Raw genomic sequence first — 19713 nt, 5'->3', positions numbered from 1 at the left:
GAGAAATGGAGGCTGACCTATAAAAAGGTAGATAGAGTTATTATACATTTTTCCTAAAGGGGTTTAATCAAATGTGCCCAAGCATTCAATGGCAAGAGCTGAACTTCCTACCCAGAGACTTCTGAATGGATCCAGGAAAAGAAGTGAATTCTAACATTTAGGACACAGCTTGGCAAGACTGACAGATTGAACACTTAAGAAGACTAGGCTGGAATGCAATATAGTCCATGGGGTGACATGATTCAGCCGCAGGAAGCAAGAACTGTAGTCCAAGAGCCACGTATCCATGCACACAAACAAGAACAGGCCGAAAAATCAGGGTGAGGGATGTCACGAACAGAAGTCAGTAATAGCTTGTAATTAGTACAGCACAATAAGAAAATGTTACATTTGATGGTCCATGCACATCTAGAGATGAATAGGAAGAACCAAACCTTGAGGGATCCTCCTTTCTAGCGAGAATGTAAGCTCTACCCAGAAACTCAGCACAGGGTCACTGTCACCAGTTTTGAATTCAGTGGTGATAAATACTGCTGCTCTCCCTACTAAAATCACACTGGCATGTGGAACTCAACATTTGCCAAAGTGAACTTCATATCCCCCCTCCGCCCCATTGTCCCCTCTTTCCTCACCATGGACATGCCTGTTACACTTCTTGATCACCCCTACAAAGCATCAAGTTAGTAACTGAAATGTCCGTTCATATAATTCTCTTTATGAGACCCCTCCAAGGGCTTCCTTTTGATCATATAATTAAATCTGTGACTTCAAGAGTTCTTAATGTTCAGATTCCTGACCCACTTTCCCTCCTCATATTATATCAGTCTACCTCTTACTTATTACCCTCTGGGCAACTGGCCTTTCATACTCTTAGGTGCACTGAAATCTCACCTTAGTAATTTTACTTAGTTCTCCTTGCACCGGATGTCCTTCACCCTACTGTTAAGGCAGGTCTCATTCTTCCCTCAGGCTTCAGCATGTCTCTTTCTCGGAGGCGTCTTACTGAATATCCTATTTAAAATAGTTCCCCTCTTTTATTCTCTCAGCTCATTTCATTCCTTTCTTTCCCCCACTTGAATTAGAAATTATATATTTACTCCTGTGTATTTGCTTGCTAGCTGTCTGCCTGTTCTTTAGACTATTCACTCCATTAAGGGCAAGAATTGTGGATTTTTAATAAATTACTGTATCCCCGGTATTTAGCACATGGAATATTAACGTTAGCAATATTCACTAAAGGGCTGAATAAATACATGAATAAATGAATGAATGAGTGAGCAAGTGAATGAATTAATAAACGAAGGAAGAAATGTTCTCATTAACATCTGGCTTTTTAGTACATGAACACAAGCCACCAGCAACGGAAGTAGGGTTCAGGCAATCAACTTCTCTCTGCAGTGTGTGAAACTACAAAATGTAATAGTCCTACTCCAATAAGTAAAATGTCATTACAACATCTGTTCCTGGATTTTAATGTTTTCGATACTTGATTTGGTTATTTTTTTGCTTGTTGCTAGGTTTTAAATTATGTTTGAGAGTATAATACATTTATACTTTAATTGATTTAGCAATCTACTTTTATTTTTCACAATTTATGTCCAACCAGTAAAGAATAACTAATCTGCTCACTCCAATCTAGAGTGATGTGATTCTCACTTCACAACTTACTAAATTTCTCTACTCCGTTCAGAATTTAGAAATCCATTGTTTTCTGTATTCTCGCAAGTGACTTGAGAATTCCAGTTTTAGTCTGAGTTTATTATTATGGAGGAGAATAAAGTATGCTTGGAGAGTAAATCCCAAACTAGTTATAATTTTCAAATCTAGTTTTCACATAAAATTTATATTAATGTCCAAAACAAGTGATTGAGGAAATGAGGCCGTGTTTTGCTCTGGTATTGATAATATTTGTTGGAATAGCTATAGTCTGCTAAAAATCTGTGGTTTGAGGAAGGAAAAATATATTAATTAGTTTCCATTACAAAACAAATTCTCTTTGAAATCACAAATCATTGTGACTTTTGTACTAAACTGTGTCTGGTAGGTATTAGGGACTTAAACAATGTTAAATAATGACAAAGAGTCTTCTACCAAAATTCAAACGGATCCAGGCAGTCATTCTTCAAAGTTCCAATGGGCACTGGTCTCAGTTACCATGGTTTAGTTGTGTAACACCTACCTCCAAATGACATGGTTCGAATTTCAGTTACCACAGCATATTAACTGTGAATGACTGCATAAAGTACATGCTTTGCTACTGGCTCTTTAGTTCACAAATCACCACATAAATCATGGACGCAAATCATGGTCAGTGGCCAAACATGCTGCTTCTTCCAGGGTCTGTCACCGATTTTGTTATTCTGTTCACATGCAGACAGGAAAGTGTGCAGTTGTGTTGCCTCCTTGCCTCCTCATGATAAACCTCCATGGCAGTTTGCAAAACAAATAATCAAAAGAGGGAATTAGACAACAAAGAGGAAATTTCAGTAAAAAAAAAATGAAAAATGATAATGCTTTCTGTGAAATATGAATAGACAGAAGTAACGAGAAATACCTGACTATGGGAAGAGACTCCACACATGCAGCCAGAGCTTAATAGGATGAATGTGCCAACATAAATGGAATGGATGAGAAGGATGACAAAAAAGATGAAGAGGTTCCAGAGGGGGAGTGGGGTGGGGGGTGGGAAAGATGTCCCGGAGGAAGCGGAAAACTTCACATTAAAGGGATTCTTGGAGGTATTTCATGACTTTGAAAATGCAAAAGATAAAACACTGGAAGTTGATCCAGACTTAGGAAGGAATATGACAGTTCACTAAGGCACAGAAAAGACATTACATGATGAGAAGAAGGCAAGCACTATCCAAACTACTATTAATAAGGTGTTTACAATGAAACAAAATACTTTCTCAATGTTTTTAATGTTTTACAATAGTGTCCTAAATAAATACTAAGTTTACTATTTGTTTTCATTTCTCCATACGTTTATCACTGATAGGAAGAGGTTTTAATATTTTAGAAAAAAAAACTTTAAACATCATGGAAAACTCATAGTTTTCCTATTGGTTATTAAGATCACTTTGTACAATTTCAGTTTGTCTGTGTTTACGGTCCCACACTATCGTGAAAAGCAAGGACTGCCTGTGCTAATTCCTTTCCTGATCTGAATGATTAAGAATCAAGTTCAGTACATTTTATCAGGTAACAGGTACTGTTTTCCAAATGATCACTGGTTTCCAAATGATCACTAATCGCACTTACATAATTTAAAAAAAAGTACTGTTCTGATATGCGTTGTAGCTTATTAACAGCCTAAAATTAAAGACAATTACTGATATAGGCTTTTAAGCATGAATATTAACTGACCTGCTACGAATCAACATCAACAGGGGTAATACAGCATATGGAGTCTTCACTGATCATGTTTAATTGGAAAATATGTCATAATTGAACACTGAAAAAAAGTAATTTAGGAAGCATAATTTAATCTCTGAAAGATATATCCTAAAGTTATGATTTATTATTTTGAAAAAGCTTCATCTACATTTTCGCTTATCCCAAGAAAGATGTCATGATTTTTGGGGGGGAAAGTTATAAATTATTTTCATATCTCCTCAGGTCATAAATAAATTAATTGCATTAAGATTTGCTTCCATTTTAGGAGCAAAGAGATAAATTAATAATGCATTTTGGTGTTAAAGAAGTACAGAGAAGGCTTCTATTAGCCTTTATATTAGCCTAAGCTGGACCATAAGCCAGTAAGCAGACTAGAAACACTCTGAATCAATCAGGGTGTAGGTTAGAGATAGAACATAACTAAAATTGTTAAAAGAGACTCTAACAAAGTGTTTGAACAGAATTAAAACAACCAACAATGTTTGTTGAAGCAGCCAGAGATTAGCGTAAGTGAGGAAACTTCATCACCCTTGGCCTAAAGGGTTAAGGAGAAGACGTTATGTTAACACCCCAGTGAACCCTGAAGTGAAGGGATACAGGCTACTGGACAAGAACTGTAGTCCCGGAGGCTCCAGCCACTGCTGGAAATGTGGCCTGAATCAGTAAAAGAGAGGGCAAGAAACACCCCGATCTCTCCTCCAGTTTCCGATCTCTGGCCAGTGGGCCCCACTGGTTAAATACCACGGGGGACAGCCAAAAAGGGGATAGATATATGTTCTGTGGAACATAGAGCCTCAGCAGCCTCTATGCATTGTATGGAGGTCAAGTTCCTGAGGCCCTACACAGAGAAAGGAGTCTGGTTCTGGGGGCTATGGCAAACAGAATAACCATCATAATCATAAGACCTTTTTTTTGGGGGGGGGGGAGAATGCAACAACTTTATTGAAAGAAAAGTGCAATGAATTTTGTCAACAGCTTAAAAGGGGGAACTTAGACACCTCCCCTCAAGAGCAGGACCAAGTGCAGAGTGGACTCCTTCTGGATGTTGTAGTCAGACAGGGTGTGCCCATCTTCCAGCTGTCTCCCGGCAAAGATCAACCTCTGCTGGTCAGGGGGGATGCCATCTTTGTCCTGGATCTTCACCTTGACATTCTCGATGGTGTCACTGGGCTCCAACCTCCAGGGTGATGGTCTTACCAGTCAAGGTCTTCACGAAGATCTGCATGCTCCCTCTGACGCGGAGGGCCAGGTGCAGAGTGGACTCCTTCTGGATGTTGTAGTCACACAGGGTGCGCCCATCCTCCAGCTGTTTGCCAGCTGGGACTATGGCAAACAGAATAACCATCATAATCATAAGACGCCAACATATTTGTGTCCCACTGAATTAGGCTTCCGAAGCAAGACTAAAACACATATCAGGATTTGAAAGCGAGCAGACGTTTAGGAAATATTACTTGAATTTTTTTAAATGTGTTTTATTGCAATAATGTCACAATCTCAAGAAGGTGCAATCCTCATTTTCCTATTTAATTTTGCTTAATCCTTATTTTCCCACTTCACTTAAGCCACTTCTTTATATACCTATATTTTGAGAGCCTTAGAGGCACTTACCTGGGAGAGATCAAAGATACAAGCAAAATAATTGAAATATAGCATGGCATGACATAAAAGGAGTGTGTTCAATGCTGCTTGCTCATTAAGAGGTGGTCAGGGGATGTCATTATGTAAGATTATTAAAGGTGAACAGGCAGCCACCATCCCCAGAGAGCTGAGGCAGCATGTTCAAAAGTAAGGAAGCAGGAAGTAGCATGGTACTTTCCTAAATCAGCAAGCAGTTCTCTACACTGAAGCATAGGGTAAGAATGTGATGTAATACAGATTTGGAGAAGGGCAGCCTTCTCCACATGATGCAAATGTATATATCTTAAAAGTGATGTTGGATTTTATATTTTCAAATAAGATGGAGAAAAGAGTGAAAGCTAAGGGAGAACTAGCTACTTTGAAAGCTTGCTCTGCTGGTCAGATAGACTCTGCCTTCTGAGCAAAAAAATGTTGGAGCAAATTAACTCAGGATTAAACTGGGTTTTTTTACGTAGAGGTAATAAAAACATGAAAAAAACTAAAAATGGTGATTATATTATTTATATACTGATAAATAATGGCTCCTGAAATGCTTTATAAAGACCGGGTCAAATATTTATTTGATAACTATGAAGAGGGAGCTATACATGTTACATCAGACCATGTATTTCTTGCAGTGGCTACAGCATCAACATTTAGGTATCAAGACAAAGCACATAAAACAGTGTGAATAAACATGGTTGCCATATGTAGCTACATATTCGTGTGACTCTGGGGGTTCTGACACATCACAACTTTAAGACATAGAAGAGAAATTAGGTGGATGCTAAAGCTGATAGGCAGTGTCATATCTTTGGCTTTTTCTTGGGAAAAAAATGCAAGAATTTGCTGATTTATGTAGGCAAATCTCAGAGAAATACACATGAGAATGAATTCCAAGTTGACAGAGTGAGGAAGGGAGAAATAATTTTTAAGAAGGCTGAATTTATAGGCTTTGGTGTACTTACCAGGGAATCTAGTCATGACAGCACAAGCCATTGTGAGTAGTTTGAATTGTTTCCTAGTTTGGTTTGATCGCAAAGTGGACCACACACAATACAGATGAGATGCCAGAGACATATAGAGAATAAAGATTTTCGAGGCTATTCCTTCTTAAAAGACCTAGATGCCCTTCCCTTCATCCAGCCCTTTAAAAAGAAGACAAGACAAGAAATGGGGAGGGGTGTATTGTCATGTTTGAAAAATAATTTAGTGGAATTTTTTTATATACCAAAGATGTTTATAGTAGACTCCATAGTTGATTTCAACAAGAAGACAAGAAGTTAGTCATGCCACATAGTGGCAGTGAGACATGAATTCCAGGTGGAAGTGGTAACCAGGGTAGGCATCAGGATGAGCCTGCTCACCAGATGGGTCTCATTGGCATAGAATGGCTGATTAGAAGGTCTCTAGGGTCAAATGAGGTAATCCATAAAAAATATTCTTTGCTTTAGTTATTAGGGGAAAATTCATGGTAAAAGCCTGAGATGAGATACCAAAATAGAGAATTGTGGACCCCTCACCCCATTTCCAGACCAATTCACAGGACATAGCTCCTTGAATCAAATACCCTGAAGGAAGACCCACCAATAATATTTAAAGTGCACGTTCTAAATTTTCCACCAACTATCCCCCAAACAAACTGGCTTTACATGCCAGACAATTCTGCACTGGGAAAACAAAAATATTAAAATTTTCAGGTATTATTGGACCCTGAATTTGAGGTGGTTTTGATTCCCGAGGATCCAGAATGCCTCCAAGGGCTCTCAGTCAGGTGGTGGTGCTTCTGAAAATCCTTTCATGGACTTTTGATCTGAGTTCACATTTTAGTAAGTTCATAGGGTCTTCAAACTGACTTCATAGCCCTATCCTCAGTTCTTCAGTGTTTAGTTGAAATAGGTATTTTCAGCAACTGGCAGAATCCTCACGTTGGCTCTCTAACCAATAGATTGAGGGATATGGTGTTATGCAAGGCTGAGGGAAGCTTCTGGAACTCCCACTCTTCACCAAACTATTAAACCAAAAACAATTCTGTGTAGCTAGGGAAATAACAGAGATTAGTGACACTATCGGAGACTTGAAAAATGCACGGTTGGGGTTCCTGTCACATCGACTTTGAATTCTCCAATTTAACCGGCACAAAAGACAGATGAGTTTGGAAAATGGCAATGGGTTAAGGACTATTTTAAATTTAATAAGATGGCAACTGCAATTGCAGTTCCTATATCAGATGTTGACCTTAAATGTAAAAAAAACAGGAGTTCAATAAGGATTATCAAGTGAGCCAGAGAGGAAGACCTACATGATAAGAAACAAAAGAGAAAGGGAGAGGGGGGAAAAAAAAAAACTACTACATTGTCTGGCAATTCTTTACCCACAACAAGTAGAGGGGGAAGCTTTCTATTGGAAGGAAGGGGTAATAATATTCCAAGAAAAATGGACAGAACAAGAGAGGAGGTGGTGACTTTTATTGCAACTTCTATTCCAAGCGTGGAATTTTTTATATATTTTGAATATTTTCTGTTCCAATCTCTCTTTTCTTTCCTTTTGTGAATTCAATTTCATATATGTTAAGCTGCTTGTTATTGTCCCACAGGTTATTAAGGCTCTGCTCATTTTCTTTTTTTAGCCTTTTTTTCCTCACTGAGTTTCAATTTGAATAATTACTACTGCGCTGCATAATTACTATTGTGATCTTTTCTTCTGCAGCATCAATCTGCTGTTAAGCACACCTAGTGAATTTTTCATTTCAGTTATTGTCTTTTTCAGTTCTAGGATTTGCATTTGGTTCATTTTTATAGTCTCCGTGGCTTTGCTTAGATTCCTCATCTTTTCACTTGTTATGTGTATCTTCTTCTTTATATTTAAAACTTATTTTAATAAACGTTTTAATGCCATTGCGAGCTAGAGACTCACATTTTACTATGTCTTCCCATGCCCAGTAATTTAAAACTATGTGCTTGTATTGCAGATACATTGTTGCGAGTCTGACTATGAATTGTCTTCCTTTCAAGACAACCAGGGTGTCGAATTTAGTTCTGGAAGGCAGTTGCTACACTGGCAGATGAACTTGATCTTTTTGAGGCATGTCTGTTTTTTTTGTTTGTTTGTTTGTTTTTTTTACAGTAGACTTCATTCTAGGGCTAGAGTAGCTTTGTTTGTAATATGTAACTATTCTGGTAACTCAGTTAAATGCTGGGTGGTTCCTTATGTTCTCTCCACTCTGGATCATTAGAAATCTTACATCTCCCAACATGGTGAGGTCTCTAAAGTCTCTGTTCAACTCACAGCCCCCTCAACCTTTTTCAGACCTCACATTATTTCCCCCTGTTTGTGCACAGTTAACATCTGGACCAAAACATCAGAAACTCCTAGGCAGAGTTCTAGAACACTTTCTTTGAACAGCTTTCTTCTATTTTGTATCCTGCCCTGCATTCTCAATCCATCTTAATAGCTTGCTTTTTCTTATTCTACTGAGACGTTGTTTCAGTATTCTACAAAATAAATACAGAATTATAAAGGCAATCACCATCAGTACAATAATACAATTTTGGTAAGAAAAATTATAAAGAATATAAGGAAAACAATGAATTGTTAGGGAAACATTATAAAGGATAAGAAATAAGAAATTAATTAAAACATACAAATGTAGACAAAGAAGGAAGTATGGATAGGTAATTAGGTTTCTGGTCTGTTTGCTACATGGCAGGTAAAAAGCCAAAGGACTAAAAGATTGGTGAGCCATGAAAGCTCTAAGTTCTGCTAGGTGAGACCATTCAGTATCTGTAGAAATGATTTTCCCCCCCTACAACTGCCCTACAAATAGCTGAATGTAGTCACAACTGAGTGCATTAATTTGGGGCAATAAAATATTAAAAGAAAAAATCTAAACATGCTTTCATATACTTGTAATATTTTAGAATTTTCAGCCTATTTTTATAAAAAGTGACTTGTGGTATCCATTTAGAAGGTATCATTGAATATTGATTTAGACTTAGGATTTTAAAATTAAATTGTGTCAGTGCATATTTAATATCAAAACATTTAAGAAAACATAAGGTTCGTTGCATTTATAGGTTCTTTTTTTTATATTTAAAGACAGTATTCAGTGCTTGTGGATCTTGTTTGTGGTTTTGCTGGTTATACAATTGAACACTTTAAAAGAAAGTAGAATACAGTAAACATAAATGGAGCTTAAAATGTTTAGATGAGGGGCGCCTGGGTGGCTCAGTTGTTAAGTGTCTGCCTTCGGCTCAGGTCATGATCCCAGGGTCCCGGGATCGAGCCCCACACTGGGCTCTCTGCTCAGTAGGAGGCCTACTTCTCCCTCTCTCACTCCCCCTGCTTGTGTTCCCTCTCTCGCTCTCTCTCTCTCTGTCAAAAAAATAAATAAATAAATAAATAAATCTTTTAAAAAAATTAAATGTTTGGATAAATTTAATCAAGTTTACAAATTAAATTAAATATTAATTTAGGCCTTATTTAAAATTACTCTTCAAATTAGCTAGATTTAGAAATACAATAAAATTTGGAAGATGAACTTAAAAAGCTTATGTAATAACTAATATCAAATTACAGTCTTTTTTTTAAAGATTTTATTTATTTATTTGAGAGAGAGAATGAGAGAGAGAGAGAGAGAGCACATGAGAGGGGGGAGAGTCAGAGGGAGAAGCAGACTCCCTGCCGAGCAGGGAGCCCGATGCCGGACTAGATCCCGGGACTCCAGGATCATGACCTGAGCTGAAGGCAGTCACTTAACCAACTGAGCCACCCAGGCGCCCTCAAATTATAGTCTTAAAAAAGCATCACATTAATACTCTTTGGAACGCCGAACCTTCTATCAAGGACACTTAAAATTTGATCAACCATGCTTTTATAGTACTGTGCATAGCACTTAATGTACCTACAAACATTGCAATTCTCTATTTGTATAACTAGTTAATTTCTGTCCCCACTATTGACTATAAGCTTCATGAAGGCAAAGACCATGTTGGATTTTGCTTTTTAATCCCCAGTGGAGTGTTCAGAGTAGGTTCTCAAAAGGTATTTTTAGATATGATGAATAAATGTTAACAGCATTTTTCCATTCTATAATGAGTATGAAACCTCTTTTTAGTGAAGTAAACATAGATAGCTGTGTAAGTATAATGCAAAAGTTCCATTTATTTCTCAGGTAAAATATAAAGCAAAAACTTTCTGCCTTACAGGTAGACATCTTCAGGTACCCTGTCTCATACTAGGGGTATCTGGACACACGTTCCTGCCACCATGCACTTCTGTGCGAAGGAGCCAAGGCCCCTGGGGCAGATCATTGTTCACATTAGTGAGGTCTGTTACAGAGGACTGTAGGCAAGAGACCAAACTGCAGGTAGCTAAAGAGGACTGGCTGTGAAAGGAAAATATTGAAAATAGAGGTGTAGGCAGGATTGAAATTTCCCTCTTATTTTATGTGATATTTTTAAGAGAAATGATAATGATTTGGTCCCATTTATTTGCTTATGAAGGAGGAGACTGGCCTGTGCAAAGAGGAAATGCAAATGGTGCAGTGTTGCCGTGGAGTGGCTGGCATGGCAAAACACTAGAGGACCTAGCTTTGGGGATGGGGAGAGGAAATGTTTCTTCTAAGACGAGAGGGAAAGATGCAAGTAGATGCAGGTGCATGCAGGCGACTTTGGGGATACTTGCACAATTAATTTCAGACTATCTTACTGCCCTCTCCTTTTCTACAAATCCTCCTAACCAAGTTCAACGTTGCCTGAAATTTTGATTTCACTACTCAGTTTGAAAGGAGACTTTTTTTCTTTATTACTCATTTAAAAAAAAGATATATTTATTTTAGAGACAGAGCGAGATCACAGGGAGGAGAGACAGAGGGCGAGAGAGAGAAAAGAATCTCAAGCAGCCCCCCCATTCCCTTTGGGCACAGCCAGACATGGGGCTCAATCTCAGGACTCTGAGATCTTGACCTGAGCAGAAATCAAGAGTCAGAGCCACCCAGGTGCCTCTGTTTATTAGTCATTTTTATCTTAAGTTGAATATTTATTAGAAATATTCCTAGTAAAAGTTTTGAATATGACTGGTTTAACTAATGACCATCAGAACCAAGTATAGCTGTGAGCAATTTATTTCTGGAATGTGTGTATCTACATGGAGTCAAGTGTGTAGGAAAAAGAAATAGGTAAAAAGAGCTAATGTGTGATACAAAGAAAGTGCAACGGAGGTAGAAAAGGGTAGAAACACACAAAGACAATTTGTTTTACCTATAATCCTTAGCAATAATACCTAAGAAGTTTTAACAAGTGCTCCATCCTTTTCTTAACCTCCCAGTTTAAGGATTCCACAATGGAGCAAGGGACCCTGAGGCACCTTAGTAATAAGGTGATGATTAGTACCTGAGTTTCCACTTTGCTCTGAACCATTGATTCCAGCTGCCTCCCTGAGGACACACAAGATAATTCTAGGCAAACCACAGCCAACATCTGACTACTTTATTGATCATTAATTTTCCATTTTAAGTGTACAGATCTGGAAGTAAATACTAACCACCTTTCCTGGAAAGACTAAAACTTTAAAGGTTCACATAGAAGGGGCTGGAATGACACAGAGAATACTGTAAGTTAGGGAAATGTCTCTCCAGGCTGAACCCCCGAGGATCCTAGAACATCATGCTCTTTACATAAGACTCATATTCTATATCCTGCTCTTACCTTAGTTCATCATTCCCTAAGACAAAATGGTATGCAAAATCCCTAGTCATTTTCTTTGATAAATAGACTTATGCTAACATAAATTCATCAGGAAAATTCAAATTATGAGTAAAACAATGGTGATAAAATCCTGTATTTTATTTTATTTTATTAAAGATTTTATTTTTTTATTTGACAGAGGGACACACAGCAAGAGAGGGAACACAAGCAGGGGGAGTGGGAGAGGGAGAAACAGGCTTCCCGCCGAGCAGAGAGCCCATTGTGGGGCTTGATCCCAGGACCCTGGGGATCATGACCTGAGCTGAAGGCAGATGCTTAATGACTGAGCCACCCAAGTGCCCCCCAAATCCTGTATTTTTATTTTTACATTTTTTCTTTAATTTTTTATTGTTATGTTAATCACCGTACATTACATCATTAGTTTTTGATGTAGTGTTCCATGATTTATTGTTTGTGCATAACACCCAGTGCTCCAGGCAGAACTTGCCCTCTTTAATACCCATCACGAGGCTAACCCATCCCCCTAACCCCCTCCCCTCTAGAACCCTCAGTTTGTTTTTCAGAGTCCATTGTCTCTCATGATTCATCTCCCCCTCCGATTTACTCCCCTTCCTTCTTCCCCTCCTGCTATCTTCTTCTTCTTTTTTTTTTCTTAACATATATTGCATTATTTGTTTCAGAGGTACAGATCTGTGATTCAACAGTCTTGCACAATTCACAGCGCTCACCATAGCACATACCCTCCCCAATGTCTATCACCCAGCCACCCCATCCCTCCCACCCCCCCACCACTCCAGCAACACTCAGTTTGTCTCCTAGGATTAAGAATTCCTCATATCAGTGAGGTCATATGATACATGTCTTTCTCTGATTGACTTATTCCACTCAGCATAACACCCGCCAGTTCCAACCAGGTCGTTGCAAATGACAGGATCTCATTCCTTTTGATGGCTGCATAATATTCCATTGTGTATATATACCACCTCTTCTTTATCCATTCATCTGTCGATGGACATCTTGGCTCTTTCCACAGTTTGGCTATTGTGGACATTGCTGCTATAAACATTGGGGTGCACGTACCCCTTCGGATCCCTACATTTGTATCTTTGGGGTAAATACCCAGTCGTGCAATTGCTGGATCGTATGATAGCTCTATTTTCAACTTTTTGAGGAACCTCCATACTGGTTTCCAGAGTGGTTGCACCAGCTTGCATTCCCACCAACAGTGTAAGAGGGTTCCCCTTTTTTCACATCCCCACCAACATCTGTCCTTTCCTGACTTGTTAATTCTTGCCATTGTGACTGGTGTGAGGTGGTATCTCATTGAGGTTTTGATTTGGATTTCCGATGCCGAGAGATGTTGAGCAATTTTTCATGTGTCTATTGGCCATTTGGATGTCTTCTTTGGAAAAATGTCTGTTCATGTCTTCTGCTCATTTCTTGATTGGATTATTTGTTCTTTAGGTGTTGAGTTTGATAAGTTCTTTATAGATTTTGGACAATAGCCCTTTATCTGATATGTCATTTGCAAATATTTTCTCCCATTCTGTTGGTTGTCTTTTGGTTTTGTGGACTGTTTCTTTTGCTGTGCAAAAGCTTTTTATCTTGATGGAATCCCAATAGTTCCTTTTTGCCCTTGCTTCCCTTGCCTTTGGCGATGTTTCTAGGAAGAAGTTGCTGCGGCTGAGGTCGAAGAGGTTGCTGCCTGCATTCTCCTTTAGGATTTTGATGGACTCCTGTCTCACGTTTAGGTCTTTCAACCATTTGGAGTCTATTTTTGTGTGTGGTGTAAGGAATTGGCCCAGTTTCATTCTTCTGCATGTGGCTGTCCAAGTTTCCTAACACCATTTGTTGAAGAGACTGTCTTTTTTCCATGGGACATTCTTTCCTGCTTTGTCAAAGATGAGTTGACCATAGAGTTGAGGGTCCATTTCCGGGCTCTCTATTCTGTTCCATTGATCGATGTGTCTGTTTCTGTGCCAGTACCATACTGTCTTGATGATGACAGCTTTGTAATACAGCTGGAAGTAAGGAATTGTGATGCCGCCAGCTTTGCTTTTCTTCTTCAACATTCCTCTGGCTATTCGGGGTCTCTTCTGATTCCATACAAATTTTAGGATTATTTGTTCCATTTCTTTGAAAAAAGTGGATGGTATTTTGATGGGGATTGCATTGAATGTGTAGATTGCTCTAGGTAGCATTGACATCTTCACAATGTTTGTTCTTCCAATCCATAAGCATAAAACGTTTTTTCATTTCTTTGTGTCTTCCTCAATTTCTTTCATGAGTATTTTATAGTTTTCGGAGTATAGATCCTTTGCCTCTTTGGTTAGATTTATTCCTAGGTATCTTATGATTTTGGGTGCAATTGTAAATGGGATCGACTCCTTAATTTGTCTCTCTTCTGTCTTGTTGTTGGTGTATAGGAATGCGACTGATTTCTGTGCATTGATTTTATATCCTGCCACTTGACTGAATTCCTGTATGAGTTCTAGCAATTTTGGGGTGGAGTCTTTTGGGTTTTCCACGTAAAGTATCATATCATCCACAAACAGTGAGAGTTTGACTTCCTCTTTGCCAATTTGGATGCCTTTGATTTCTTTTTGTTGTCTGATTGCTGTGGCTAGGACTTGTAACACTATGTTGAATAGCAGTGGTGATAGTGGACATCCCTGCCGCGTTCCTGACCTTAGGGGGAAAGCTCTCAGCTTTTCTCCATTGAGAATGATATTCGCTGTGGGTTTTTCATAGATGGCTTTGATGATAGTGAGGTATGTACCCTCTATCCCTATACTCTGAAGAGTTTTGATCAAGAAAGGATGCTGTACTTTGTCAAATGCTGTTTCTGCATCTATTGAGAGGATCAAATGATTCTTGTTCTTTCTTTTGTTAATGTATTGTATCACGTTGATTGATTTGTGGATGTTGAACCAACCTTGCAGCCCAGGGATAAATCCCACTCGGTCATAGTGAATAATCCTTTTAATGTACTGTTGGATCCTATTGGCTAGTATTTCGGTGAGAATGTTTGCATCCATGTTCATCAAGGATATTGTCTGTAATTCTCCTTTTTGATGGGGTCTTTGTCTGGTTTTGGGATCAAGGTAATAGTGGCCTCATAAAATGAGTTTGGAAGTTTTCCTTCCATTTCTATTTTTTGGAACAGTTTCAGGAGAATAGGTATTAATTCTTCTTTAAAAGTTTGGTAGAATTCCCCTGGGAAGCCATCTGGCCCTGGGCTTTTGTTTGTTGGGAGATTTTTGATGACTGCTTCAATTTCCTTAGTGGTGATAGGTCTGTTCAGGTTTCTATTTCTTCCTGGTTCAATTTTGGTAGTTGATACATCTCTTGGAATGCATCCATTTCTTCCCGGTTATCCTATTTGCTGGCATAGAGTTGCTCATAATATGTTCTTTTTTTTTTTTTAAAGATTTTATTTATTTATTTGAGAGAGAGAGAGAATGAGAGAGAGAGCATGAGAGGAAGAGGGTCAGAGGGAGAAGCAGACTCCCTGCTGAGCAGGGAGCCTGATGTGGGACTCGATCCCGGGACTCCAGGATCATGACCTGAGCCGAAGGCAGTTGCTTAACCAACTGAGCCACGCAGGCGCCCGCTCATAATATGTTCTTACAATTGTTTGTACTTCTTTGGTGTTGGTTGTGATCTCTCCTCTTTCATTCATGATTTTGTGGATTTGGGTCATTTCTCTTTTCTTTTTGATAAGTCTGGCCAGGGGTTTATCAATCTTGTTAATTCTTTCAAAGAACCAGCTCCTAGTTTCGTTGATCTGTTCTACTGTTCTTTTGGTTTCTATTTCATTGATTTCTGCTCTGATCTTTATTATTTCTCTTCTCTGGCTGGGTTTAGGCTTTATTTGCTTTTTTTTTTTTCTCTAGCTCCTTTAGGTGTAGGCTTAGGTTGTGTATTTGAGACCTGTCTTGTGTCTTGAGAAAGCCTTGTATTGCTATATACTTTCCTCTCAGGACTGCCTTGGCTGTATCCCAAAGATTTTGAACAGTTGTGTTTTCATTTTCATTGGTTTCCATGAATGTTTTTAATTCTTCTTTAATTTCCTGGTTGACCCAATCATTCTTTAGTAGGATGCTCTTTAGCCTCCATGTATTCGAGTTCTTTCTGACTTTCCTCTTGTGATTGAGTTCTAGTTTCAAAGCATTGTGGTCTGAAAATATGCAGGGAATAATCCCAATCTTTTGGTACCAGTTGAGACCTGATTTGTGACCTAGGATGTGATCTATTCTGGAGAATGTTCCATGGGCTCTAGAGAAGAGTGTGTATTCCATTGCTTTGGGATGGAATGTTCTAAATATGTCTGTGAAGTCCATATGGTCCAGTGTGTCATTTAAAGTCTTTATTTCCTTGTTGATCTTTTGCTTAGGTGATCTGTCCATTTCAGTCAGGGGGTGTTAAAGTCCCCCACTATTATTGTATTGTTGTCAATGTGTTTCTTTGCTTTTGTTATTAATTGCTTTATAAAATTGGCTGCTCCCACGTTAGGGGCATAGATATTTACAATTGTTACAACTTCTTGTTAGATAGAACCTTTAAGTAGGATATTGTGTCCTTCCTCATCTCTTATTACAGTCTTTGTTTTAAAATCTAATTTGTCTGATATAAGGATTGCCACCCCAGCTTTCTTTTGGTGTCCATTAGCATGGTAAATGGTTTTCAACCCCCTCACTCTCAATCTGGGGGTGTCTTTGGGTCTAAAATGAGTCTCTTGCAGATAGCATATTGAAGGGTCTTGTTTTCTAATCCAATCTGATAGCCTGTGTCTTTTGATTGGGGCATTTAGCCCATTTACATTCAAGGTAACTATTGAAAGACATGAATTTAGTGCCAGTGTATTGCCTTTAAGGTGACTGTTGCTATATATTGTCTGTGTTCCTTTCTGGTCGATGTTGCTTTTAGGCTCTCTCTTTGCTTAGAGGACCCCTTTCGATATTTCTTGGAGGGCTGGTTTTGTGTTTGCAAATTCCTTTAGTTTTTGTTTGTCCTGGAAGCTTTTTATCTCTCCTTCTATTTTCAATGACAGCCTAGCTGGATATAGTATTCTTGGCTGCCTAGTTTTCTCGTTTAGTGCTCTGAAGGTATCATTCCAGTCCTTTCTGGCCTGCCAGGTCTCTGTGGATAGGTCTGTTGCCAATCTAATGTTTCTACCATTGTAGGTTACATATCTTTCTCCCGAGCTGCTTTCAAGATTTTCTCTTTGTCTCTGAAACTCGTAAGTTTTACTATTAGATGTTGGGGTGTTGACCTATTTTTATTGATTTAGAGAGGGGTTCTCTGTGCCTCCTGGATTTTGATGCCTGTTTCCTTCCCCACATTAGGGAAGTTCTCTCCTATAATTTGCTCCATTATACCTTCTGCCCCTCTCTCTCTTTCTTCTTCTGGGATCCTAATTATTCTAATGTTGTTTTGTCTTATGGTATCGCTTATCTTTCGAATTCTGCCCTCGTGATCCAGTAGTTGTTTATCTCTCTTTTTCTCAGCTTCTTTATTTTCCATCATTTGGTCTTCTATATCGCTGATTCTCTCTTCTGCCTCATTTATCCTAGCAGTTAGTGCCCCCATTTTTGATTGCACCTCATTAATAGCCTTTTTGATTTCGACTTGGTTAGATTTTAGTTCTTTTATTTCTCCAAGAAGGGTTTCTCTAATAACTTCCATGCTTTTTTCAAGCCCAGCTAGTATCTTTAAAATCATGATTCTGAACTCTAGATCCGTCATCGTACTAATGTTCATATTGAGTAGGTCCCTGGCAGACGGTACTACCTCTTGTTCCTTTTGTTGAGGTGATTTTTTTCATCTTGTCATTTTGTCCAGAGGAGAATAGATGAATGAGAGAACAAAATGCTAACAGGTTAACAACGTCCCCAGAAAATATACTCTAAGCAAATCAGAAAAGACCTGAAACCAGGGGAAATGAAACGAAAAGAAAGAAAAAAGAAAAACAAAAAGACAAAAACAAACAAAAACAGAACAACAAAAAGGAATATGATCAAATATGATAAGGCTCGTGTATAGATCAGGCCACACACTAGATTTTGGGTGTATTTTGGTCTGTTAGAAGAAAGTGCCTCCTAAAATTTTAAAGAAAGAAAGACATATATGTACAAAATAAGGGTTGATACAATGAAGGGATGGAATATGACTTTAAAGATGAAAATTATAAAAAATTTTAAAAAAGGAATTGATAAGGTGCTTGAAAAAAGAAAGAAGAGGATTAAAAAAAAAGGAAGAAAGAAAAAAAAGGGGGAGAGAATGTGATCAGGCAGGAGACTAGAACAAAGCCATTCACTGGAGATTTAGGGTATATTTTGATATGTTAGAAGAAACTGTATTTCAAAATTTTAAATAGAGAACAACTTGTATATATATGCCAAAAATAAGGGTAACTACTATGAAAGGATAGAATATGACTCTAAAAATGAAAAATAAAAATGTTTTTTTTTTAAAGGGATTGATAAGATGTTGGTTGAAAAAGGGAAAAAGAAAAATTCAAAAAAAAAACGATTAAAAAAATTAACTTTGAAAGACTAATGAATCATGGTAAAAAAGCCATGAATTGTATGTGCAGTATTCCCCTAGCACTCCAGGTCTGCCGTTCTCATTGATCGGCAGTAAACTTGGTCTTGGCGGGCTGTTTGTGCTGATCTTCTGGGGGAGGGGCCTGTTGCCGTGGTTTCCAAATGTCTTTGCTGGATGTGAAATTGCCCTGCCCTTGCCGGTCCGGGCTAAGTAATCTGCTCCGTTTTGCTCTCAGGAGCTTTCGTTCCCTTCAAGGTCTCGGTACAGCTTTGGAGGACAAGAGTGAAAATGGCAGCCTCCCAATCTACACCCCAGAGGAGCCAAGAACTCGGCGCCCCGCTCCTCATTGCACCCCCAGAGAAAAGCAGTCAGTCCCCCCCGTCTCCCTGGTCTCCGGCCGCACTCCGTGCTCACCCAGACTGTGACCAAGAGTTTCTATCTCTGGCACCTGACCCCGTGTGGAATCTCCAAACCCAGCAGATCCCTGTGGTGTGCTCCCGCAGTGCTCCTCCTGGGAGAGGAAGGGGAGTCTCCCAGGATCTGCCGCTTGTTGGGTCCCTGCTGCAGGAGACGTGGCCCAACTGGGCCGCAGATCACATTTTATGGCAACCCCGAGCTGAGAGCCCGCGCCTTGGCTCTGTCTCTGCAGCCGGCTTCCCAGCTCCAATACCTGGGAGCTCTGCCGCACTCAGGTACCCCCGGTCTTTCTGTGACCCCGAGGGTCCTGAGACCACACTGTCCCGCGAGGTTTCCACCCCCCGCTTAGCCACTGCAGCGACGTCCCTCAGCGGAGCCGACTTCTAAAAGTTCCTATTTTGTGCTCCACGGCTCTAGCACTTGCCAGAAGCAGCCGATGGTGCCCGCCCCCCCCGCTGTCTCTCCTCCCGAATATTGCCTCGAATTCACTTCTCCTCAAATCCTACCTTCCAGAAAGTGGTCGCTTTTCTGTTCAGAGAGTTTTTGCTATTCTTTTCTTCGATCTCCTGTTGAGTTCGTAGGTGTTCAGAATGGTTTGATCCCTATCCAGCTGAATTCCTGAGACCAGACGAAATCCAGGTCTCCTACTCCTCTGCCATCTTGCTCCGCCCCCCCAAATCCTGTATTTTTAAAAATGGAATATTTCCCACTTCACATAAAGCTCAACAAAGGCAAAGAGTGTTTTTGTCTTATTTGCAGATTTATCCTCAGCACCTAGCATAGTACCTTACTCAAGATGAACTGTCAATAAATATTTGATGGCTAAATGAAAGTATGAGCTTTATCTCATAAAATATAATCAACCCTATAAGGAAGCAACTGTGCTTAGTACTAAAAGGTGTACAAAAATGAGCATTCCATTTACTCTATGGTGCCCTTGAAAGACTAATCTCATGGAAATGGATAGTTAGTTGGAGGTCCTGGTATTTAGCAAGCCACCTAACATACTTGAGATTCAGTTCCT

The 19713-nt window shown here is 39.2% G+C and overlaps 1 pseudogene; it reads right to left on the bottom strand.

Annotated features, from left to right (window-relative positions):
• Positions 1–4386: 4386 nt before the first annotated feature.
• LOC113932620 overlaps positions 4387–19713 on the bottom strand; it is a 208862-nt pseudogene continuing 193535 nt past the window's right edge.

Source organism: Zalophus californianus, chromosome 10 (assembly GCF_009762305.2).
Source record: "Zalophus californianus isolate mZalCal1 chromosome 10, mZalCal1.pri.v2, whole genome shotgun sequence".
Lineage (NCBI taxonomy): Eukaryota > Metazoa > Chordata > Mammalia > Carnivora > Otariidae > Zalophus > Zalophus californianus.
The sequence above is the reverse complement of the archived record's forward strand: the minus strand, read 5'-3'. Positions and strand labels throughout refer to the sequence as shown.